Raw genomic sequence first — 15,971 nt, forward strand, 5'->3', positions numbered from 1 at the left:
AATAACTTACTTTAAAATTAATATTACATTTTAGATATCATAAAATATTGAGGTTGTTGAAATTGATGGATTAAGAAGTGAGTCGATATCATCTAAGAGGGATGACCCAAGTGAGAGATGATATTGCCAATCAAATTGAGCAACATTTGCAGGATAGATACAATTTTATGTTTATGTTATTATTTTTATTTCCGAAACTTCTTTGTATTAAATGAATAAATTTCTGATAATTTTATTTTTTATGTTTAATGGATGACATAAATTTTTGTTTAATGCTTAACTGAATTAAATGTGAATAAAAATAAAAAAAATAAATCTCGAAGAAAATCAGGAAACAAAAAACAGTTATCAAACACATTTTTTGTTTTTGTTTTTTTTTAAGAAACAAGAAACAAAAATAGTTATCAAACACATTCTTGTTTTTTGTTCTAAAAAAATAAGTAACAGAAAACCGAAAACAGAGAACAAGAAATAAGAAAAATGAAATGGAAACGTTACCAAACAGGCTCTAATTAACAATGAAACCTTTTGATTTTATTATAATCAACTATTTGTAAAGGATAAATTTTGTATTTCTTTTTTACTTTTCCAACTTAATCGACCGAATTAAAGACCAAAAGATCCTTCGGAAGTTGGGCCTCAATTGCAAGTGGCCGCCCTTCTTGGTTTATAAAGAGAGGAAATGGGCCATTTATCTTTGCAGCCCATACATCATATAAATTATCCCAATTAGGGTAATTATAATAGGTAACCATTTTTAGAATAATTACTAAATATGTAACAATATTTTAAAAAAATTACAAATATAGAAAAATCTATCAGTGATATACTTCTATCGTTGATAGATTCTTATGGTTTATCAGTGATAGACCAACATTTACTACATGGTCTATCGGTGATAGACTCCTATCATTGATAGATTTTGACAGATTTTGCTATATTTGTAATTTTTTTAAAATGTTGCTATATACTTAATTATTTTGAATATAATTGCTAAATTTGCAACTATCCCTATAAATTATGCCCTTAAATACGAGGATTTTTACGATGCGTTAACCTTCTAGATAATTACAAATATATCTATTAGATTTAAAATGATTAAGTATATAATAATATTTTTTAAAAATTATAAATATAGCAAAATTTATCAAAATCTATCAATAATAAGAGTTTATCACTGATATACTATGTTGCAAAGGTCTATCACTAATAAACTTTGCAATATTTGTAATATTTTTAAAATGCTATACACTTAATTATTATTTATAAAATTGGTAGCCATTATAAGTAACCTAACCCTTTGGACATAAAATATTCCTAAGATACCCTTGTTTTAAGAGCAACTGCAATGAATAGTATTTTTAGAATAATTAATTAATGATATAGAAAATTTTAAAACAAATAGTGAATATAGAAAAATTTCTCCGATTTATTCTGATTATTTTTTTGTTTATTCCAAAAATAGTCTTGATTTCAAATGAAAAAATTAGCATGCTTTTCTTTGCTATCTTCTTAATTGAACACTCATCATATTTGTTAGGATTCTCTCATCCTTTATTGCTCAATCCATCCTCTCCAATGTTTCTCTCCTCTTTTGATCATGTCGGAATTTGAAAATTTTTTTTTTGAGTGCTTGGATTTCTTGATAAATGAATTTTTAGGTTCCATTCTTAAGAATATTAGAAACTTATCAGAGCTAATAGAGATTTTAACTAAAGCAGCAACAATCGAGTAGGTGTACAACTTATGAGTTTAGATTTTATGTAATCAATTAACATGTGGAATCCTAAGTGGAATATCTTCATATAAGAAGTGTGTGAATTTAGACTTAAGCCATAACCTTTAAATTAGCGAAATCTCATTGATTTTCATTCAAATTTTTGTTCTACCTTTTCTTTGATTTATAGTTAAAATGAATTTATTAGCATTGAATTATATCGCTTGTTCGTATAAATATTTTTACAGTCAATTACATGAAACAAAAACACCACTTGTACAAATCTATACATTTTCTTGAAAAATAAATTTAACTTTTCTTTTAAGGCTATAATTTAATGATAAAAACTTAACATTGATAGGCTCTAATCCATACAAATAAACAACAACGAAACTATATTTCTTCAAGTATGTGGAACCTATCATCAATTGACTTAAATCAATAACAAAAAAAAAAAAAAAAAAAAAAAAAAAAAAAACAATAATGAAACTATATCTTCACTTATTTTTCATGAAAATAAATTCAATCCATTTTTCAAGTCTATCGATATTAGAAACATAGCATCGATAGACACTTATTAACAAGTACACTAAAATAACAAGAACGATATGCATATCACTACTACAAAAAAGGGTTAACTTGGTGCTTTTTACCAGTCATTTTTTCACCTTTGGTTATTCTTGACGTTTTTCATTTTACTTGACAGTTTTTATAATGGATAACATAAAATAGCAAAAATGATATGCATATTATCATGCATATTATTCTTACTTCCCATATGAAAATTCAACTTTCTCCAAGTCTACCAACGATAAAAACCTATCATCGGTGGACTCTAATCAACAAAGAAAAAACAGTGAAACTATACATTTTTTCACTTTTTTATAAAAATAAATTCAACTTTCTTCTCGTCTACCAATGAAAGAAACTGAAACCTATCACCGCTAGACTATCAAATACACAACAAAAACATAATTGAAACTATATGTTTTCTTATTTTTCATGAAAAAAATTCAATTTTCTTCAAGTCTATCACTAATCGAAACTCATGATCTATATACTATAAACAATAGCAAAAAAGAAAAAGAAAAAAAATATTTCCTCACTTTTTATGAAAATATATTCAACTTTCTTTTACTCTATCACTTAAGACACTAATCAACAACATAAAAAAAAAAAAAAAAAAAACATCATAAACTATATATTTTGTTATTTGTCATGAAAATAAATTCAACTTTCTTCAAATCTGTCAGTGATATAAATCTTAGACTCTAAACAAGTTAAAAAAAAAAAGAAAGAAAAAGAAAAACAATGGAACTATATACTCTTTTCATGAAAATATATTCAATTTTCTTCAAACAATGACAAATACTTGTCAACAACATAAAAAAATAAAAAATAAAAAGCAAAGAAACTATCAATTTTTTTCTTACTTTTCATGAAAATAAATTTGACTTTCTTTAAGTCTACCAGTGATAAAAATCTATCATCGATAGACTTTAATGAACAAAAAAAAAAGCAATTACTTTAAAATATTTTTTATGACATGGTTCTATATGTCATGGAAGTTTATCGATTATAAAAGTTTATCATTTATAGAAGCTCTAATGATCAATTCTAGGAATTATGCAAAACTAAACAAAAACTGTGAATCGTGGTACTATGTTTTCAAGGATATGCGTATTTTCATCGTCAATAGAAGTTCATCGATGATAAAAGTGTATCACTTATAGGGTATCATTATTAATTAACTTTTATCATTTATAGAAAAAAAATCATAAACCACACTGATATATTTTCAAAAATACACTTCTATCGTTGATAAAAATTTATCACTTGTAAAAGTATATCTTTGATAGTGTACTACTAATAGGTTTGTCATACAAAAATATTGGTGATAGAGGTATATCAAAAACAATTTGCCATCACTGTTAAGCTGATATATTTCTTTGATAAAATCCTATTTGTGATGCAAAAATATTGATGATGATACTATGGTATCAATGATAGATTTCAATAAAAGAGTATATCAATGATATGTTGTTATCAGGTCTATCAATGATAGACTTCAAAATGTGGAAATTTCATGCAGTTAGTGAGTTTTTTTTGTACATTTTCTATGGACTAATGGATTAGAGGGAATTTTTTTTTTTATATTTGTAATTAGTTTTTTTTTAAAAAAATCTATCAATGATAAACTTCTATTAGTGATAGCAGTAAAATCTGATAGAAGTCCATCACTGATAAATATAAAAAACTGAAAATTTCATGCATGCTCAAGTATATTTTAGTGTGTTTAATGGGGTTTTTTTTTGGACATTTTATATGGTATGAAGGTAAATTTTTCAATATTTGCAATTGGTTTAAATTTTGCTATTTTTTTTTTTAATATTTTAACCTTATTTTGCTTACATATGCAAGGAGCGACGGATTTAGCATAGGGTCCAGGGGCCGGCTCCCTCAACTTTATTGTCTTTATATAATATATATAAAGAAAACTATTTATTTTTTAATATTTATGGTTGGCTTAATAGTTACTCTGCTTGTCAGCCCCTTTCCAAGCTAAGTTCAAATCATAGTTTATTCCATATGTTTTTTTTAGCCCTATTTGAAAATATACAAATAATTTCATATTTCTCATACCATAAACTCCCAAACTATAAAATTGTTAGGACTTGGTTGAATGGTTCTTACGTTATTGTGAAATTTGTGAACTATAATATTAAAAATTAAATTTAGTGTCAAAAGAGTGATTTAATTGATATAACCTTCCTGTTAAAGGTTGGGAAGTTGGATCCACAAAAGAAACAAATAGAAGATTTTAGAGAGTAGATTCACGTTAAGTCACCATTACCTCCCAACAAAACTAAACTTAATTCTTTACTTAAAATGTTGGATTTAACTATTAAAAAGTATTATAATTGTTTTGAACAACATTTTATAGTTTTAAAGGCGATTTGTATATTTTGTAATATTTTTTTAGGGGCATGGTTTGGGTTAATCTTGAAAAAGAAGTTTCAAGAAGTCATTTTCATTGGATCAATTCTTTGATTGAAATTGTCTAAAACAAAAACAATTATGCGTTTAACTCTTCTAATTAACTTATAATTTAAAATATGATTGATAAAGTTGGTTGCTATCTTGATGCTGGTCAAAGTTGACTAATGACGTTGGTTGTAGTTGATTGTAAGAGTTGGTCGTTAGAGGTAGATAGAAGTGAAAGTTGGCTATGGTAGGTACAACCACACAACAACAAAGTGAAAATGAGGTACGTAACTTTTGGGATGTTTTAATGGTTTTAATTACTATACAAATATCAAGAGACTTACCATTAAAAGAGTGGTTGCCAAAGTATTTTATATTTTTTCTTCCAAAACAATTTAATTTTTAAAATTTAAACAATTAAAAATGTATTCTACACACATTCTTAGTTTCTTCAATTTTAAAGGTTAGTGGTAAGAGTGATCATCCAACCACAAAAGTGAACCAGAACTGAATTAGAACTGAATTAATGCAGTTCAATTTTAAAATAAAAAACCAAACTAAAACCTAATTGAACCACATTGTCATTTGCAAAGACCAAGAGAACAGAGAAACATGATTTAACACTACAAGAAATAAGAGTGTTCCTGACGCACAAAACGACGTCGAAAGAAAAACTTTGGGACAGACACCTTTCCCCGATAACGTTTTGTACACGCCAGGAAAAGCCAAACAAAATATTTTATTATTAAAATTTTCTGACGTCGTGAATGTGTTGTCTGACATCTTGATATAGTGCGTCAGAAATAGTTAGCAATTAAATAATATATAGATTATCCCCTGACGGCCTATCATGGGAGAATAAGCAACCCTATTTCCAACGTCCTATGCCTAGCGTCGGGAATGAGCACCCCTGTTCCCGACGCCTCTCGTAATGCATCGGGAACAGTCACCCCTACTCCCAGTCTCATGCATGGGTCGTTAGAAATGTTCAAAAATTAATTACATCAGTTCACGATTCCCGACACTCATGCATGGCGCTGGGAGTGGAGTTAGGATTTCCCCATGCCATTAATGATTTGTCGGGAATGTGTTTGATTATTCCCGACAAATCACTAATGACATTGAAAACATGGGGATCTCCTACCGTTTTCGTGGTGCGTCGGGAGTTTCCCTATAAAAACATGTATCAGTTCTGCAATTCACAGAACTGAAATGAAGAGAAAGAGAGAGCATTCGGAGTGAAGTGAAAACGAAGAGAAGGAGAAGAGACTTTATCGTCGTCGTCGTGCCTCTATTGCCGTTTGTTGTCGCTCATTCCTATTCTGGTAAGTTTAAATCCTTAAATGTTAGTTTAGGTTAGGTTAGTTTAATTAGTTTAATTTTTTGTTTTTTAAAATTAGTTTTAGGATTTTATTTGTGAATTAGTTTTAGGATATTGTTTTTGGATAGATTTTGGTTTTGAAGTTGAAATTTTGAGTGTGTGGGTTGAAAATTTGAAAGGGGGTTATTTGAAAAATTGAAGTTAGAGAATTGAAAATTTGAAGTTTGAATCGTAGGGTTGAGGGGGAAGTGGGGTTTAATTGAATATTTGTGTTGGAATTTGTGTCCTAAAACTTGTACTTTGTTATTCAATAAATTTTATTATTGAATGTTATAATCTTAAAACCAATAAATTAAGGTCCCGAGGCTATTTTAATGAGTTTGTTAAATACACTTGAACTTTATGTATTGACATAAACATTGATTAAGTTCAAGTTAATATCCCAAATAGTCTATAGTGTATGAATAAGGTTGGACGCCTTATTCTGGATAAACATTATGGATGCGGCCCGTTCCGTAGTTAGTAAAAACGATGTAATCCTGTATCGTTCATGTAGAGACATGGGAGTGGGGACGTCCTATGTAAATGGTTTTCATAAGACTGGAACCACGAAGTAGTCACTTTTAATTATAACACCGTAAACTATAAACTGACTATTTCAATTATGACGACCTAGGTAACTTGATCTTAATCCTAAGCTAACTATGAATTTCTGTTCATTCGGTAGTATCCTTAGATCTACATAGGTGAGGGCAGCTCAACATCGCTGGCTCAATAAGCCTTCCATTTTAGGGGTAAGACCGAATGGATAGCTAGGGACATAGGGTGCAAGATGAAATTCACTCCTACCCACTTCTGGGATAGTAGATAGGTTGTTCCTTTAAGGACTGAATCCAAGTCTTGAACAAGGGGCCCCACCTTCTTATTGGCCCGAGAAGGATTCTGGTTTATAGGTTAGACCTTAAACCAATTGTTTAATAGTGGATCAGTGGGTCTTAAGGAGCAAAATGTAATCTCGGGGGTAAAACGGTATTTTGATCCAGCCAAGATTACGAACAACCTGTGAAAGATCAACTTACTCATCATGGTTATATCAGGTGGATAGAAATATATCTATAGTGAGGGAAATGCAACTAAGAGTCTTTAATGGAATGACTCTTTAGTTAACGAATGTTGATTAACCTTGGTCTATCTAAAAGAGTTTAGCCAGTTAATCTCGAATCGTTGGAGCCCATGATCTATAGGTCCATTAGGTTCCCCTACTAGCTCATATGGATTCAACTAAGAACAAGTATGTTGAAGTAATTCGAATTGTTCGAATAAAGATAAGAGAGAGAAACAGACAAATATATAAGATATAAGTCGGTTGAAATAAACTTTAAGTTTTGTGTTTAAATATGATTTAAATAAATATGAATATAGATTCATATTTAAAAGCTTGAAAAGTTTAGAAACGGTCAAAGTTGTAAAAGTTAACATTTTGATTTTTAACTTTGAACTTTGACCAGATATATTCAAATATGATTTGAATTTTAGAGAAATGAATATGGATTCATACACGGGAGGTTAGAATTAGTCAAGACGGAAAAATTAGTAAAAAGTCAACTAATAAAAGTCAAAGTTTGACTTTGATTTAATTGGTCAAATGACTAAAATGTCCCTTTGACTAATTACTTTATTAATTAATGGTTAAGGGAAATGTGACAGATTATTGTGAATTTGAAGTCACTAATTACATTAAAGAGTTAATGAATTGATTAGGTATTGATTGTGTATGAAATAATTTACATGCAATTTGCATGAAAATTTCATAAAAAAATTCCCATTACCGAATGAGAAATGGATGTTGTTTTCTCTGAAAAAAGAACACCTAAACGATTCACTCCCATCTCTCTCTATATTTCACTTCACAAAACCGAGTCCCATAACTCCGTTCTTGGTCCTGAGCATAGTAGGTCAGCTTGGTGGTTGTCCTTGTTCGTGATTTTCAGGCATAGAAAAAGCTTTGGATCAAAGAAGAAACTTAGAACTATAAAAGTTAAGTTCTTCGTATACCTTTTATGCTCTTTGTTTATGTCCATCGCATAATATATTCATGTTAGCTTCTAAATCGCTTAGATGCATATAGAGTAAAGTATGATCCGTTTTTCCGATGCAGCATGCCTCTTGTAGTTTATCCATCAATTTGAAGGGGAGTGGGTTGAAAATTAGAGCGGTGAGGGAGGTTGAATTGAAATTTTGAAGGGGGGTTGCATTGAAAATTTGAGGGGGTTTGGGTCGAAAATTTGAGGGGGGTGAAACTGAAAGTTTGAAGGGGGAGGTCGTGTTGAAAACTCCGTAGGGGTGAGGGCTATTATTGTTTCAAAAATTCTATAATTTGTGGTTGTGATTTGTTTTAGCTATTCTATAGTTATGGTTGGCTTTAGTTCAAATTTATTTGTTTATTTCTTACTAGTTTTGAAATCATTTGTTGTTGATTTGGGACGGCTATTCTGCAGTTACGGTAGCCTTTTTTTGTGCCAACTTAGTTTTGGATTTGTTAGTTTGAAGATGTGGTAGGTAGCTTGTAAAGTAACATGTTGGAAGGGGTAGGTAGGTTGTGAAGATTGAAGTTGTTTGTGGTGGCTATTCTACAGTTATGGCAGTTTAAAGTTAGCTTTAGTGAAAAGTTTAGGGGATTGTTATTGCTTATTCAGGGAGTAAGTTTAAGGTGTGAGGATTAATATACTTCAAATCAAACCTAGTTATGTTTTAGGAGTTTTGACGAATTATGGGTCGAGCTTGATGAAGCTAAACAAGAGATTGAAGAACAAAAAAAGATATCAGAGATGTTGGTTTCACAAGTGAAATAAATACGAAAGCTCATAGAAGAAATGAGTCGGGCACAAAGAGGACCATGATCCCTTATGGTACGTACATATATTTCCATTCTCAAGTTTTTTTAAATTACATTATTTAGTGATGATATCTATATGTACTAAACTTAATTACTTTTGTATCATTGCAGGTCCTGTTGGTGTAGAATGACATACGCGGCTTGTTAGGAGACGTAAGTAGTTTTTTGATTTCTATGTCTTTTTTTAACATTTATTGTATTTTCCGTCGGTGTATTAGGTACCTTTTGGAACCGTTAACATACCAAATTGATTTTAAATTTGATATTTTATATAATTATTTACTAATTTGTTGTTTATTTATTATAATTTACTTCAGTTTCAATCGTATTAGAATCGAAAACGAATAATATTATTGAATAAAAAAATTCAGAAAAAAATTATATATATATTTAAATGATCTCCCGATGCATAAGAGACGTCGAAAATTGGAAACTACTCTCGACGCACTTTAAATAGCGTCGGGACGACGTCGAAGATGGTATTTTCCAATGTCCTAATAACGTCGTAAATAATGACGTCGCGGAAGGTATGTTTCCGACGTCTTGATAACGTCGAAAATAAAGATGTCGGGAGACATACACTGCCGAAGCCGTTTTGGTAGCGCGTCAGGAATATGTCTCCTGACGTATTTGAAGCCTATTCCGACGCTTTTATGCATTGGGATCCCGACTTATTGTAGTGAAAGGCATGTTCAAATCAACTTAGAACTCCAATCAATATGGAGAAAAGTAATTAAAATCTGTGTTTAGGACATGTGTGGGGGGATTAAGTGATGGTATTTATGGTGTTGGGTGGGTTTGATTTGCAGGGTATTATAAGGAAGATGAATTATGAATTATGCCAATGAATGAAGACTAGAAGAAAATGATAGGAGATGAGGTGGAAAGGAGAGGGTTGTTGCAGTTCTTGTTAGAGGTTAAGCACGGTGAGGATAGTTCATGTCACGTCTCCACTCGGAACGCGTCTATCCCTCGCATTTTGAGTGCGAACATGACTTGGGTAGCTCCAACGCCTCTAATGAGACGCCAGAACGGCCGATCTTAAGCTTATACTTAACCTTTTTAAGAGAGCATGCTTTACAAAATGTCTATCCCCTAGGACTTAAGCTCCCTCTTAAGAACTTGTCATATACAATATAAGAACACAACAATTAAAAACAGGAGAAAACTTAACAATTTTATTCATTCCTTAATAAACTTAATATATTTACAAAGCAATCTTTTCAATTTAAAGCTTCTTAACTTTTAAGTCGAACTCTTTATACAGCTCTTATTGCCTGATCCAAAATTCACTATCTTGCCTTCTTTACACGACCTCCTTACTTCGCTTACTCTAGGGAAGGGGAAAACTTAGTGAGTGACATTTTAGGAAAACCTTTGGGAAATACAAGTACATGCATAAATTCATTTTGTAAGATCAATTTCACAATGCCTCATCATGCACTAAAAACATAAACACCTTATTAGCCTCTCTACTTATTTCTTTCACCAGGACATTGAACCACCTTCTCATCGCCATGCGAACCTCTAAACGCAAAGTTGCCTTGACTCTTATGTGCACATAATAGCTAGCTCATGATAGGAGTAAAGCTAATGGTTTACTCATATTCAAGCATTTCATACAAGCATTATAAAATGAAACACTTTACTTGGAAACTTTACAACTTGGAAACATCCTTTCAAGAAGTCATACTTTCTTTATAAACATAAACAAGTATATACACGCATTTAACTGAACATAACATAACATGACTTCAAAAGAAAGTTTTAGAAATTTTTTGTTCTTTCTCTTATGAGAGGGCCACTCACAAAAACTATACATTTTCTCCTAACCCACTTCTTTAACATCCCTTTTTCTTCTTCTTACCTGTGTCTTTTTGGCAGAACTCCAGCACTTAAAATTTTGCCTTATTCTTTCCTCTGAACTCTTAAGACTTATTTATACTAATCCTAAACTAAATTAGTCATCCTTAAACTGATTCTTAGCTTGTTAGCTTCTACTTAGTGCTTTACACGCATAGGTTTAGTACCTCATCTATAATCATACTTAACTATAACCTAACACGTAGGAAGTTGGCTAATGCAGATTAGTAACCACTCTTGAATTTTCTTCACTTTCTTCCTCGCCTAGCTCAAAATACAAACTCTTCTTCGCATCATCTAGTCATGATATATAATCCTTCTTCATAATGTCTCATTCTCATACTTAGTCATTTTAACTCCTCTCGCCTAGAACACTTAGTACTTATACTTTGTAATTTTACCGCTTTCGTTTATTCCAAAATGCCGGCTTCACAATTCAAAGTCCATCCAAAACCGAAATTGAACCAGCCAAAACCAAACCGAGTTGAATACTTTTCTAAACTGAAATATACAGTATGGTTTAATTTGGTATAATTTCAAAACCAAATTTTGCAATTAGGTTATATTTGACATACAAATGGAATTGAATTGTGAATACCCGTACTTAATAGGTCGATATTACATTTCTTTTAATATATCTATATTTCACATTTCTCCGGTTTCAACATCAACGAACAAAGAGTAAATTGAAATTTCATTTATATCAAAAGTAAATAGATATGAGAAAACATAAATTCTGTTATGTTTCTTTACCAAAGTTTTATCCCTTTTAACAACTACTCTTTCTAAATCATGTCTTACTTTATATATATATTTTAATTAGATGCCCCAAGTAATTGTTATATAATTGTTAGAGATGACTAAAAATTATTATAATTGATATTTGATCATCATCATCATCTTATATACCTTCTTTGTTTTACCAAGGACTAATCTTTCACTCTTCATTCCTTCAAGCTCTCATTCATGGTTATTTTCAAGTCCTACTTTAATATTCTTTTTAGGCCAAAATTCTCTTTAAATTCTAATTAAACATCCATTTCTTTAAAAATCAACCATTTTCTCCATTGCTAAATTTATTCCTCAAAAAACTAATGTCTTGATTTCGTTTTTTTATTCTCGATTTTTTAAAATTAAAGCCTATAAATACCTCTTCCATCTCTATTTATATATAAAAAAAAAAACTAATTAATTAATCTTTCTTTCAAATCTTAAGGGAATTTTTAAGTAAGAACTCTTTTATAAGAAAATTTTCAATCTTTATAAGAATCACAAAGAATTTTTTTTTTTCTCTTAAAGCCTAAAATTGAGGTTGAGTTTGAAAAGTGATAAAAATAAAATAAAATAAAAAATGTTTGAAATGTCATAAAGTAAAAAGGATGCAATGACTAAGTGCATCCATGCTCTCAAGTTTTTTTTTTTTTTTTTGAGAAACACAATTAAAAAAGAGAGTTTCAAAACACTTTTTTTTTTAGGAAGACTACTAATGCATTTTATTTATTTCATTACAATGGTAAAGCTTATCTTAACTTCATATGTTGGCTCATGAAAATGATAAAAAGCCAACAACCAAAAATTAAAATCCAACTAAACAACCAAAACTTTTTCGAGCCCCACCTTGCTTACCACTCCTAATGCATATTTTAATGGGTTGCTCTCATCTTTAGGGATTTCTTTTCTTTTTTTTGGCTAATGGGCATGAAGTAAAAGGTCTAAACTACCTTTTATTAATTCAAAATTTAATTGTGATGTGGCAGTATGCGATTGCTATCATTACTTTAACTAGAAAAATGGGATACAATGACACTTGAAATTAAAAAAAAAAATGTATGGATGGAATAAAAAGAGTTATTAAAAATATAAAAAAAAAAAAAAGAGAAATTTTAGCAGAAAAAGAAAACGCTTCTTTCGATTTTCTGGATCTCTTGATGCAACTTTTTATTGTGGGCAGAAAAAACGTTGGGAGATAGGGCATTTCTTGACGAGCGCGTCGAGAGGTAGAAGAGAACTCCCGATATTATTAACAAAACGTCAGGAGTTGTGGAGGAACTGTTGATGCTTTAATTAAAGTGTCGACACTTTGGGAGAACTCCCAACGTGTGTCAGGTTGTGTCGAGAGTTGTCACGATTACCTTTTATTTTCTGTCAATTACTTAACTTTCTATAGTTATCAGATTACCTTCTGATTGTCATCTTATTATATTTTTTTCAATTAAAAATGTCCTCATTGATTCATTGACCATAAGAAAATTGATTGTTATTTGGTTTTTATTTGACATTAATTGATGTACAACCACTAATAATAATATACATTGTTATTTAATTACTATTCGGTACTCATCGTCAATAATACTAATTGCCCTTATTGTTTTCTTATATTATCATTTGATTGACATCTGATTATCTTTATTTTTTTTTTTGTCACATAATTAGTAGTTCTTTAGCGTAATTTTAATATTGACGTATGATTACTTTTCATTGTTATCATTAATCCATATGAAATTATATTATATCATAAACTTTTACATAGTTTGTCATTCAAAACTTTAATTTGATGGCTATCAAATCATTATGTAATTGTTATTAATTTTTATTTGATATTGATTATTAAATGATTATTAGTAATATTAATTATTATCTAATTACTACTTGCTACTGATTATACGCATCCTTTTGCTTTACTCCAATTACTTCAATTCCAACAAAATTCCACCAACCTTTCCCTTTCAATTAGTAGTCTCTAATATTTTCATTTGATTAAATCTTGATATCTCTATTTTATGTCACATAGTTAGTAGTTTTTAATATTGTCATTTGGTTTCTATTTCAACTTCTCTTATAATTTAATTGTTTAATTCCTATCCAATTGTTATTTGATTTTCATTCGATTATTTTCTATTTTTTGTCACTTATTTAATAGTTTATTCGATATTTTGATTGCCATATGATTTTCTTTGTCATATAACTCTTACTTTGTGATATAGTTATTTGATTGCTTTTAGATTGTCATATGATTATCAATTTGTTAGTAATTTTGCATAGTCATTTGATTGCAATATAATTGTAGCTTCTTCTATCATGGTAGGATTATTTTCTATTTTTTTTCGATTAGTTAGTAGTTTCAAATAGTCATATAATTGTCATTTGATTACTATGGTAATTGGTATTTAATTGAGTTTTTAAAGATTAAAGATATTTAACTAAAAATTGAGACCAATGACAGTTATGCAAATAAGTTCAATTCTTTATAATTTTGAGAGCAATTATGATGCACATAAATAACTTTTTGCCCCCTCCCTAATTTCTCTGATTTTGTGAGTTATTTTTAATTTCCAGATGGAATACAATTGTTTAGATTCGCACAAGAATGTTCATATACTTGTTTGCACTTTCCTCTAGTACCTCTAGTCATAATTAGTCTTGAAGCTTCATAACAAAATTCGTCCATTAGGTCATCAATTTCGTAGAAATAATCATCTCCACATGGTTGCATAACTCTGGGATTGCTGCTAGCTCATTTGCATGCATCTTCAAGCTCTGGCTCACCAATTTCGTATAGAAGAAAATTCGCCCATTAGGTCACGAAAGCTGAAGATCGAAATCAAATTGAGAAAAAGTAAATCGAATGGGCTTTTTCTATTCGGCGTTCATAGAACAAAGGGTAATTATAAGGAGGGTTTGAAGTTGGATTAATGCGATTAACAGATACAGATTAGTCAAAAGTCTCATGTTTGCAATATAGAAAAATGGAGTACTGACACCAACTATTTTTTTTTTAAATTTATTTTGTTACATGGTGCCATTTCCCTATTTTAATTATTAATTAGTACGTTGGCATTATGTTTAGTTTCACCAATTCTCGAATAAGTTATAATTATTTATTTATTTCCTGAGTTTTCTACAAATTAATTTGTTTTATTTTCTTTCTTCTCTTTTTAGTTGAGAAAAAAAAAAGCTTAAAGAAACGATATTATTGCATAGTAAATGCTTGCTAGTTGGCAAGTTGAATACATAAATAATTAAAAAATTTAGAAATTAAGATCGAACGAAATTGTTTTAAATAAAAAATTAGTTAAAATTGTTTTAAAACATAGTAAAATTTTAATTTCTATAAGTGATAAATCGTAATAGATGTTTATATCAACCTATTGCAATCTACCACTCATAGAAAATAAAGTTAACTTAGTTTATTATATTTAAACATATTCCTAAAATAACTACCGTCGTCGTTTTTTTACTTTAAAATTTTCATTTTTATCTCTATACTTTAATTTTGACTTATTATTTTGATTTTGATGATTACAAAATGTTTATTTTAATTCACACATTTTCAAACTTTGTTTCATTTTGGTTAATTAGTCTATTTAAAATACTTACAACTTTGTTCTAAAATAAAATAAAAATGAATGCACAAAAGTGATCCTTTTTAAAAGTATAGAAACAAGTTGAATATTTTAAAAAAATGAGAACACTAAATGAAGAAAAATTCCCAGGTTGAAGTTGGTAGAGGGATATTATAATGCATCACATGTTTGGATCTCTTGTAATAAGAGAGTTGATGTGTCTAACTATTATAACCTACATTATTATTATTATTTTAAATCATTTTTACTATTTATTTATAGTATTTATTAATTACTACTTATTATCTATTTTTCTCTGTGTAAAATGTTTAACATTTTTCACTTGTATTAAACTGGCACATGCACATAAAACCTAAATCACTAAAGGCTGCACGAATTATAATTAGATAACCATTAGTAAATATAATAACCAACTTAATGTTTCGAATACCATTTAAAAGTATAATTAAAACTAATTTTTTTTAGAATAAAAAATTGAAAAAAAATCTTGAATTTGATGAACAATTAAATTACATCTTCACATCTTCAATTGAAACACTCAAATTTACAATTTAAATGTTCAAATCAAATTCTCAAACTTATAATAGTCGTAAAAATTGTCTAAAAGATCGATGTAATTACAATTACTACTCTATTTATTTTATTATTATTATTAGTAGTAAAAGAAATAATAATAAGAAAAATGAATGTCACAAAAGTGGGTGATATTTGAATCTTGGTGTGCAAGTAAGATATGGAGGCACGTGGCATGACGTAAAGAACGCACAAACTACAAATTCAATACCCACTCGTTTTTTTCTCCTAAAAAAACGGTTCTTTCGCTTT

The sequence above is a fragment of the Cucumis melo genome, chromosome 2, assembly GCF_025177605.1.
Source record: "Cucumis melo cultivar AY chromosome 2, USDA_Cmelo_AY_1.0, whole genome shotgun sequence".
In the NCBI taxonomy this organism is placed as follows: Eukaryota; Viridiplantae; Streptophyta; class Magnoliopsida; order Cucurbitales; family Cucurbitaceae; genus Cucumis; species Cucumis melo.